A 10755-nucleotide genomic window follows, 5' to 3' on the forward strand; every position below is an offset into this window, starting at 1 on the left:
GCCGCACCGCAAATGTCGCGACCGGGCGGCCGGCGCCGCGGGACGGCAGCGGATGCCTATCAGTGCCGGACGTCGCGCGAGCTTGACCGGACGCGCGCCGCTCTGTTGACACCACCGCGTCAGCCCACACCGCCGGCGGCCGGCGGCAGCGGCGTCACAGTCGACACATTGCGCTCCGCGGCGGCGGCCGGCGCCCCACGACAGGGAGGGCAGCAGGTGACAGGCGGCACAACGTGTCCCGTGAGGACTGACAGCCGGCTCCAAGCGGCTCAGGGGCCCAGTACTGGCCGGCACACGTGCCCACGGGAGTCCGCTGGCGCCTGACACCAGCTGCCCCGAGCAACTGGGCTGCAGGCGACAGGACCGAGCGGTGGCGAGGGCCCGGGTCGCAGACCGTGGTCGCGAGGCCCGGGTCACCGACCGCCAGTGACCTGCAGATAGAGCACGCGCCGACAGAGCGGGATAGGCGGAGCGTGGCCGGCCGCGTGCGCGGGCGCAAAGGAGACCCAGATCCTGCCCAGGGCCGCTCGTACATTTCGGTCTCCTCTTTTTAGAGCCTCCGAAGATCCCCTTTTTGCAGGATTCCAACCACCGTTTTGGGCCTGCGCAGTGGCCCTGTGCTCCGACCTCTCGCTTGGGGAACTCCCAGTGGCACTGACAGCCGGCACTCCGACTCAAAGATCGTACCATCGGGCCGCACATTTAAGCGGAATCTTTCTTTTTCCTCTTTCTGGCTTAATTTTCAAGTAGAAGTCGCGTTCTTTTAAGCACAGAGTGCACTCCTTTCAGACCACAGCTTTCAGAGCACATCTCGATAAATCAAATCAAACCTTCCAGACCACACCTTCTACCCCAGCCCTTCACCTGTCGCACCTTTCAGACCACACCTTAATATGTCATACATTTCAGGTCACACCTTAACCTGTCACACGTTTCACACCACACCTCCACCTATCACTCTTTTCAGACCACACCCTCACATGCCACACTTCTAAGACCACACTTTCACCCGGCACACCCTTCAGACAACACCTGCGCGCCCCACCCGTTCGGGATACCGCCCGGACCACCCAACCCATCCTGCCGTTAAGGCCCCCCTCCTCGCCGAACCGCCCTGAGTTAACACATCACGGACCGGGGCTCCTACGAAGCTGAGCGGACGCGACCGCTCCCTGCCGCGGAGATGTCACCGCACCGGGACGGACGGGAGCGGGGCGGCGACAGCGGCCCAGCGCAATTACCGCACCGGGACGGACACGGAGAGCGGGGCGGCGACAGCGGTGCAGCGCAATTACCGCACCGGGACGGACGGAGAGCGGGGCGGCGACAGCGGCGCAGCGCATTATCGCACCGGGACGGACGCGGAGAGCGGGGCGGCGACAGCGGCGCAGCGCAATTACCGCACCGGGACGGCACGGAGAGCGGGGCGGCGACAGCGGCGCAGCGCGGAGAGCGGGGCGGCGCTGTGCAGTTACTGGGCACCGGGCGGCCGCCGTAGAGCGGGGCGGCGACAGCGGTCGCGGCGCAGTAACGCACCGGGGCGGACGCGGAGAGCGGGGCGGCGACAGCGGCGCGGTGCCAGTTACCGCACCGGGGCGGACGCGGAGAGCGGGGCGGCGGACCAGCGGCGCGGTGCAGTTACCGCACCGGGGCGGACGCGGAGAGCGGGGCGGCGACAGCGGCGCGGTGCAGTTACCGCAATCCGGACGGACGCGGAGAGCGGGGCGGGCGTACAGCGGCCCAGACGCAGTTTACCGCACCGACAGGGATCAAAGCGCGGGCGGAGCACTGGGCACCCCGTACAAGGCTCCGTCCAGTCAACGGGAGGACAGCGCTGTCGCTCGCCGGTTGCTGAGACATCAAAGGCCTGCTACGGCGGCCGGTGGGTGGGCCCGTCCTGACGACGGCCGGCGCCGATAGCACGACGGCGGAGACGCGCCAGATTGTTGAGGTCTGACAGAAAGCTCCGATGTGCACATGCTCTGTGACAACCTTTGGGAACGGAGGGAGGTGCAATGAGATCGAACAAGAACTAGCATCCAGACGCTCCGTTCAAGCACAAAAATTCCGCTGTCCCAGCACGAGGACATGGGGACGAACGGTTGAAAACATGAAAGGCCTGTGGCTGATAATATCTTCTCTGCCTCACAAGGCTTACTTGTGTGCCGGCTTCCAGACGGGCCAGCTATAATATGAATGCAGGATATAAGAGATGTTTGATATGTGAGAGGCCTCCTCTGAGTAAAATAAGTGTCAAAACGTGTCCGTCGGCAAGTCTGAATCTCAAAACAGGAGGGAGAAGGACGCTCAGCACAACACCTCACATGCTCGGCTACGGCCGAAAGCTTCAAACGCTACGAACCGTCGTCGGAGAGTGCTCTCACGCCAGCAGCAGCTCATTCAACCAGGAGACATTCCACGCACCCAGCAGACAACCTTTCACGCGCCGACACCGCAGCACCTGCCGCAGCGGCAGCGAGGGCGCCACCAGCAGCCCTGTTTATCTCCGCGAGCGTGCTCCACTCCCGAATTAAGCCCGTTCGCTGCGGCGCGGCGTACCCGGGCACGGCGGCCCTCGAGCCGCCGCCGCGGGCCTGGCCTCGTTACCGCACCTGCTCGCTGCCTGCGGCGGCTAATTGTCTGCAGCCGCGGGTACGGAGGCGGTTGATTGTGTCATTAGGTGGCGGTCCGGCCGGGGCGACCGGCGGCACAATCCCGTCGATGACGAGGGTGGCGCGTCGCAGGACCCCCACTGTCGCTGCAGCGGCCGGTTAGCGAGACGGAATAGCGCCGCTGACTCGTAGTCGCACATAAAGGGACCGCCCTGCCACTCAGCCTCGACAGCAGGCGGTTAACACCGCCAAGCTGACGGGCTGACAGGGCACGATCGTCCTGCCACTCCGGGTACAGCGCCACCGCCCCGCCACTCCGGGTACAGCGCAACCGCCCCGCCACTCCGGATTACAGCGCCACCATCCTGCCACTCCGGGTACAGCGCCACCGTCCCGCCACTCCGGGTACAGCGCCACCGCCCCGCCACTCCCGGGCACAGCGCAACCGTCCCGCCACTCCGGGTACAGCGCCACTGTCCCGCCACTCCGGGTACAGCGCCACCGTCCCGCCACTCCGGGTACAGCGCCACCGCACCGCCACTCCGGGTACAGTGCCACCGCACCGCCACTTCCGGGTACAGCGCAGCAACCCTACCGAGGGCGCATGACACGACAGGCCAGACTTGGATTGTGATTGTGATTGTGATTATCGTCGTGTCGCGATCGTAGTCGTGATCGTGATCGTGATCGTGATCGTGATCGTGATTGCGATTGTGATTGTGATTGTGATTATGGTTGTGATTGTGATTGTGATTGTGGTTGTGATTCGTGGGCGTGGTCGTGGGCGTGGTCGTGGTCGTGGTCGTGGTCGTGGTCGTGGTCGTGGTCGTGGTCGTGGTCGTGGTCGTGGTCGTGGTCGTGGTCGTGGTCGTGGTTGTGATCGTGGTCGCGTTGTCCAAGCACGAGTCGGCATCGGTGGCCTTATGCGCTGCCCTCCATTTGCCCTCCAAATGCCAGGGGAGAATCTAATCATCCCGCAGTTCTCTCCAGAGCGCCACATTTCCAGGACGCGAGCCGAATGGCAATGTCGTGTTTTGTTAACCGCGGCTGCTTTTCTACAAAAGAAGAGACGATCACCCCGAAAAATGACACAAATTCGAGCGGAACAGGTCGCATTGTTCACCATCCAGCGCGTCCGCGAACTTCGCACCTGTTCCCGTCGGCAAAACGGACGGGCAGAGCTCTGCGAAACGCTTCCAACAAAGGGAGATCTATTAGGGTGAGGCACGACAGCATCCAGCCTTTTAAGAACTCAGATTTCCGGTCACATGCTTCACACAGACCGGCTGGATGTTGCGGCGACCGGGCCGATAGCCAGCCTATACACGGCGGACACGGAGTGGCGCCATCCACACTGCCAGGCCGCCAGCACCAGTCGACTGCTGTGGGGATGACTGCGGGCCTTCGCCCAGCTGTAGGTCGGGCATAGGCCCGACCGGCATCACCAGCACGCAACAGGCCGCACCCGCGCGGTGGGGGGCGCACCACACGTCATGTCATCATAAATAAACAGTCAGCGTGCAAGACTGGGGGACAAGGGATGACGACCGAACGGCGTTCGGCAGCGGCGTATGCATCACGTGCGTTCGCCAGGCGCCGAAGATTGGTGGTCGCGCCAGATATTCCTGCCGTGTACGCAAACAGCCGTCCTTGAGCCCGAACACGCAGCGACGTCGCGGACCGTCGGCACACCTATCAGCGTGGACAGGCCGCGCTGACGGGCTGAAGGAGCCACAGTCCGGCCCAGATAGGGTCAGGTCAGGTCATGTCATGTCAGGTCAGGTCAGGTCAGATCAGGGGAGGGCAGGGCACATCAGCGCGAGAGTGAAAGAGCGTCATGCTGCGGCTCAGTCAGGTCAGGTCAGGTCAGGGCAGGGCAGGTCAGGGCAGGTCAGGTCAGGGCAGGTCAGGGCAGGGCAGGGCAGGGCAGGCAGGGCAGATCAGGGCAGGGCAGGGCAGGGCAGGGCAGGGCAGATCAGCGCGGGAGTGAAAGAGCGTCATGCTGCGGCTCAGTCAGGTCAGGAGAATGCGAATTACGCTACGACCCAGGACAGTGTTTCTGGACAGACGGTCTCTACGCCCGTGCGAATGCGTACAATCCTTCACTTGGTGTTGCTGTAACATTCGCGAAATTCGCATCGGATCCGCGAAACTTCGCTGCAATCGTATTTCAGAGGCGGGAGTGCCATTCTGGCGAGGGTAGGTCACGCGACGAACGTCGGCCATCGACCCGAGCGGCGCCGCGGCGCGGCTCGCCGGGCGCGGCTCGCCGGGCGCGGCGTGGCGATGTCAGGGGCGCCCCGGCTCGCCACGCCCGATCGATGTCAGGGACCGCGCGCGTGGCGGCCGACCTGTTGCCGGCCGGCCCACTGACCTGCTGCGCCGACGGAACGGCAGGTAGGCCGTGTACGCGCACTGTTCCTCGGTTGGGAAGCCGATGTCGACCGAGGTGGAGCGCACCGGCCGGTCGGCCACCTCCAGCAGCAGGCCGGTCTCCAGGCTCTGCGTGTGGCGCGGCGTCAGGCTCGGTTCTGCAGAGGCGCACCGGCGCACCGGCCCGCCGACGGCGCGCTCCGACAGCTCGGGCACCTCCAGCCAGATCTCGGTGTAGTCGCCGATGTCGCTGCTCGAGCCCAGGAACCAGGAGCGCTCGCTGCCGTCGGCGATCGAGTCGCGCGACAGCTGCGACGCCGTGGTGCCGAGCGACACCTGGCGCGAGCTCTGCCGCGACGGCGGCGCCGAGCGGGCCGCCAGCGACGTTTGTCGCGTCGGCGGGTGCGTCACCAGCGAGGTCTGGCGGCTGGGCGGCGCCGACGATACGACCATCGAGCTCTGACGCGGCAGGTAGTGCGGCGGCGGCGGCGGCTCGTCCGAGTAGCCCGAGCTCTGGCGCGAGAAGGACGAATAGAGCGAACTGTTCCAGGAAAGGCAGGACGACTGTCGCGAGTAGGTGGAGCCGACGGAGCGGCCTGAGCTGGCGCCGGCCGACGGCAGAGAGCCCTGGCGCGACGGGCCCTCCCAGTCATCCTCCTCATCGTCCGGGTCGATGTCAGCGCGCTGCAGCGCCTGCTGCCGCTCCAGCTTCGGCGACGGCGAGCGGCAGATGCGCGACGCCGGCTGCGGCGACGCCGACGGCGAGGCGGCCCAGCTCGACGCTGACGCCGACGAGCACGACGAGTGGCGCAGGTCGAGCGACGACGAGGTCGAGTTGCGGCTGAGCGTGACGCGGATGGGGCAGGCGACGCCGCGTGGCGGTTCCGGCGGGCTGCCCGTGCCGCCGCTATCCTGCGAGCTCTCGCCGCCGCCAGCGCGCCGGCCCATCTCCTCCAGGCAGACGCAGTGCCAGCAGGCGTGCGCCGGGTCGCGGCCGCCGCCGCGCTCCGAGAATAGGTAGCGGCGCCGGCGCGTGCGCACCGTCTCTTCGCACTCGTCCAGGCTCTTGCTCTTCTTGGCACCCGACTGCGGCACGCGCAGGAACGAGGTCACCTTGACGCCGCAGGCGGGCGTCTTGTCCGACAACTGCATCTCGTCGAAGCTGGCCGAGCGGATTTGCTTCGGCACCTCCAGGCTGCTCTGCGCCTTCAGCTCGTTGCCGCTGGGCGTCTTGGAGCGCGTGAAGGGGATGCGCAGGCGCTGCATGTCGCGGCCGGTGCCGGGCGGGACCTGGTGTCACGGCGGCGGCCGCCTCAGCTGGCGTCCCCTGTCGGCCGCCGCGCGCTGCAGGCCGGCCATGCCGCCTGGCGGGACGTCGCTATAAGTCGCCGGCCGCCCGAGCTCAGACAGTCACCCGGTCACCAGGATCCCTCCCCCTCCCCAAGGAGGTCAGCAAATCCCGGGGCTACCTCACTCCACGTGTTTTGCACAACAGCACCGCACCTGCTATGCCTATCAGTCTCTGTTCACGGTGGCTTTCCAGAAGGTTTATGTTAAGTGAAGACTGAGATGTTGATGCAGCCAGCAGCGTGGCCCACTGCCCTAGTTCGACCAGCGGTCACGGTGGCCGATGACGCTGACAGGAAGCAATCTAAAAAAAATACTATATGTGTATATTGTGCATGTTAAGGCCAGATCCACTGGACCTGAACATGTAGCCGTTGCAACGGCTGCTGACAGCACTTCGCAACTGTAAAAATGGCCAGGCAGACATAAATATTTGACAAGTGGGTTGTGAATATAGATATAGATATAGATATAGATAATAGGTGAGTTTTTGTGCCCTTGTCAATGTCAATGTGCCCCAGTCAGCGAGTCAGTATCGCCACTTCGGGGCCGGCCGTTGCATCAGTCCCAGACCGGATAACCCAGAGACGATTCATCTTACGTGACACTAACCTCCGCGTGGTGGCGACCGTGTTTAGACATTGGCCCCATTTGGTTGCACATAAACCGTCCGTCATGTCTCGGCCAGCCGCCCGGCGGGCACGGACGGCATGCCGAATCAGCTGACCCCGCAACCGCGAACGTCACCAACCGGCCCCTCGACGACGGGCGCGTGCCGCGCCGTCCGCGCGCCCCAGCCTGGCATCCCCTGAGCGCTGTCCGCAGACGGACGTCGCCTGTGATACGACACAGGCACGCCGCCGCGTGCATACCGACGGGGGCTGGGGCGGGGCGGGGCGGGGCGGGCGGGACGGAGTCGGGCTGCCGGGAGGCGTCCCCCGCCGGTGGGGGCGGACGGGAGACGAGGCGCTGGTGCTACGGCCAGTCACCAAACCGCGCTACGACACCTGTCTCGCCCTACTAAGGTGATACAACTACTCAGGGACATCTCGTCCGGAGTGTAGCTGCGTGGGTACAGCTTTGTTAACGCAATCCTGTTAGTTCTTAATTCATTTCCACCGACATTGTGGTTAAGGTATTATTTTATTGGTCGTTTTAGCTACAACTAAGCCAACTGAATTAGATTAATGACCGACGGCCACATGTTTGATAAGCTATATACGCTGACCACCAGCAGCCCTTTTCAGAAAGTTTCCGTAAATTATGTGGCCGCTGCAGCATTAGCACGGCGGCGTCTTCCCGCATTTATCTTTGTTTACAATTCGCACCCAGCATAACAGGCCATCTGTCGGTGACACCAACAAATGTCTCCACCGTCCCGGCACTGCTTGGCGGCCGGCGTGCCGGAGTGCCTTCTGAAAGCTGATCGATGCTCGGTGTCGCCAGGCCAAAGTGCCTGAGTGCTCCTCCATCGGCTCCCGCTCGCTCCTGCCCAGACAGGTCCGGAGGCCGTCCGTCCGGCCGCGCGGCGCCGTCGAGCCCGCCATCCGCCCTCCGACAGGTCATTGTCATGCCTGCGCTGGCGCGCGGGCGACCTCCTCACCCGGCGACACCGGCCGACCGGCACCGGCCGCCGCCACCGATGCCATAAAGATCGACGGCGACGCGGCCTCCGTCCGTCAGCAGCGGCTCTGTATTCAGCCGGAACACCGCGGCGATCCGAATCACGGCGAGGACGGGGCCGAGCGAGGGCGAGCGCCGAGCGGAGGGAGAGACACGTACACGGCTTTCCCAGGCAGAGGGGCGCGCGCTGTTTTCCAGGTCACAGGGGAATCCAGGATGGGTGAGCTCACTGGAAACGACAGGTTCAAGTGTTTGCCAGTTACTAGGACTGTGAGATGACGCTCTGTCTTTACCCCTCCCGATTTCTCTGCGCTGGTGGCGGCGGGTTTACCCCTCCTCATTCCCACACCCGGAGAGAAACACGGCCTACGCTGAGCACCAGCGTTGACATAGATACAGCAATCAACAACAACGAGCCCCAGCAAACAGCAATAACCCCTGAAGGCAATAACGCTTAGTAATAACACCCGACTCTGCAGATGAGCTGCTCCAACTTCCATTGCTTTACAGATAAAACGGACGGCATGGCATCTTAACAGCCCGGAACAAAATCTGTAACCACAAACTGACGCTGGCGTCTCTCCTCACACGCAGGAATACCGTCAAAGCAGCAGGCCTGCGACATTAACCGTCATGTTCAGGAAGAGTTGACACGTTCCAGGATGAATGTTCCGCATTATTAGTCTGCCAATGTTACGGACTATGGCGTTAGCTGTATCTAAGACGCTCCCAATGGGACTGGCGTTTGTAGCCGGACACGTGGCGCCGAAGCACATGCACACGGACAGGCCGCGTTCGTCGCAGCTCTGGCGGCAGAGCGGCGCAGCTGATCCAACGCGCGGACACGGTCCGAGCTGCGGCCGCCGCTCCAGAGCTCTGAACCGGCCGCATCCAGTGCAAACCGGAGGGCAGACCGCGCCGGTTTACGGCACTGTGGCGAGTAGGACCCTAAGATGGGTGAAAAACGTACCCGCCACGCGCCATGGGGTCGCACAGCACGTCTGAGCGACAGACTGTGGGCAGCGCAATGCAGCTGCCCTTCAGAACGTAGAAGGCTAGGGCGCAGGCCCGGGCGCTTGATTCACTCATTAAAGGAATTCGGGATGGCAAAGCTAGGAGTGCCACCCAATAGACGAGTGCCCTTCAGTGGACCTACAGGGGGCTCACTTTAAGAAGGCGGGAACAAGCAGGCCTTTATCTCAGCCGGACACGCATGCCAACAGGAGCGCACCGAGCGCATCACGAGGGAGCGTGCTGAGCGTATCACGAGGGAGCGTGCTGAGCGTATCACGAGGGTGCCCGTCAGACACATACGTATACGTTGGGCGCAAAGATCTCAGCAACAGGACATCATTAATACCCATGAGGCACTCCGGAGGGGCCAGCGCGCCCATTAACTGGCGTGATAGCTGCCGGGCCTGCAGTCGGGCCTCGCGCGACACTGCCCGTGGGACCGGCGGCGGGAGCAGTCTTCCGCGGGACGGCACACCGCCCCGCATACAGCTCGCGTCCGGCGCGGGCGCTTCGGCGAACGGCTCGTTTCGCAACCGCAGCCGCTCTGCCGATCGTAGTCCGCCCACAATCTGCGGAGGTCATCTGATAACGAGGCCCGGCCACCGAGCAAAGCGCTCCGACAAGCGGCTCGCTCACCGATAAGGGGAGCTAATTTGGACATTGTTGGTTTTAATTAGCAACTTTGACAGGCCGGCAGGGGCGCGGCGGATGACAACAGCCGGTGGGGACCAGTCGCCGTTCATCAGGCCTCCAAAGTTGCCGACCGATCGCGGCGATGGGACAGGACCGACATCGCCTTGATCAGGCTAATTCCGGACCGTGCACGGCCCAGTCGACATTGCTGGCCGAGAGGGCACCCGGTCGTCAGAGGAGGTGAAGCCAGACGGGGCGGGAGCGTCCAGCCCGGCAACCGGGCCGCATTCACTTGCGGCACTTGCCGGCCACAAAGGAGGGTGCAGGCTGACGCGGCCGTCGCGTGGGTAGGACGGGCGTGGAGGGCGGGCCGGCCGACCGGTTCAGCCCGCTCACCGGCGCCGGGCCCGTTACACCGATCACTGGCATCCATCTGCACGCCTGCACGAGGGACACGCGCATCTGCACGTGATCAGCGCCCCTGGCGGCCACGGTCGCCAACCTCGATCGCCGCAGGCCGTGACCAGATGTAGGACGGCTGCGTTGGTCAAACTGGCCCGTATGCGCCCGTCGGATCCACGCATCCATTCGGAATGATGCGTCCGCCGCGCTATAGCTTCCTGGCGTCTTCTACATACCGCCGATGCCCCTACTAGCATAGCCCGCAGCGGCCCGTCCTGCAGCACCCAGGGCTGGGGCGGATCGCCAGGCCGCTGGCAGCGCCTGCGACCGCCCGGCAGACGGGGCGGGGCCGTTACCTGCTGAGCTCGCGCGCCTTGCGCCGCTCGTCGTAAGCCATGCCGTACCAGCCGCCGCCGATCATGGTCAGCCCGGCGGATGGCAGCAACAGAAGCGCCGAGCCCGAGCAGCAGCAGTCCCGCATCGGGCACAGCCGGCACGGCGGCGGACACCTCGCTCGCGGCCGACCCGGCGCGGCCGCGAGGTCACCGTGGTGTGGAGGGGCTCGGCGGACACCGCAGGCACAGCGACACAGCGGACACCGCAGACACAGTGGACACCGCGAACACAGCGGACGACGCACGGGCGGCGGAACCACGTGGCCGGCGGCCGGCTGAAGACTGGCGCGGCGCGGCGGACGCCTCCCGCGCGGCGCCTCCGCCACAGCTGAGCGCCGATCCCAGTGTAAATATTG

At 64.5% G+C, this 10755-nt stretch overlaps 1 pseudogene; it reads right to left on the reverse strand.

Annotated features, from left to right (window-relative positions):
* The window catches only part of LOC119095576 (eye-specific diacylglycerol kinase-like), a 45207-nt pseudogene extending 38313 nt beyond the window's left edge, over positions 1 to 6894 (reverse strand).
* Positions 6895 to 10755: the final 3861 nt, after the last annotated feature.

This window comes from Pollicipes pollicipes, unplaced genomic scaffold (genome assembly GCF_011947565.3).
Source record: "Pollicipes pollicipes isolate AB1234 unplaced genomic scaffold, Ppol_2.1 Scaffold_1693;HRSCAF=1982_pilon_pilon_pilon, whole genome shotgun sequence".
In the NCBI taxonomy this organism is placed as follows: Eukaryota; Metazoa; Arthropoda; class Thecostraca; order Pollicipedomorpha; family Pollicipedidae; genus Pollicipes; species Pollicipes pollicipes.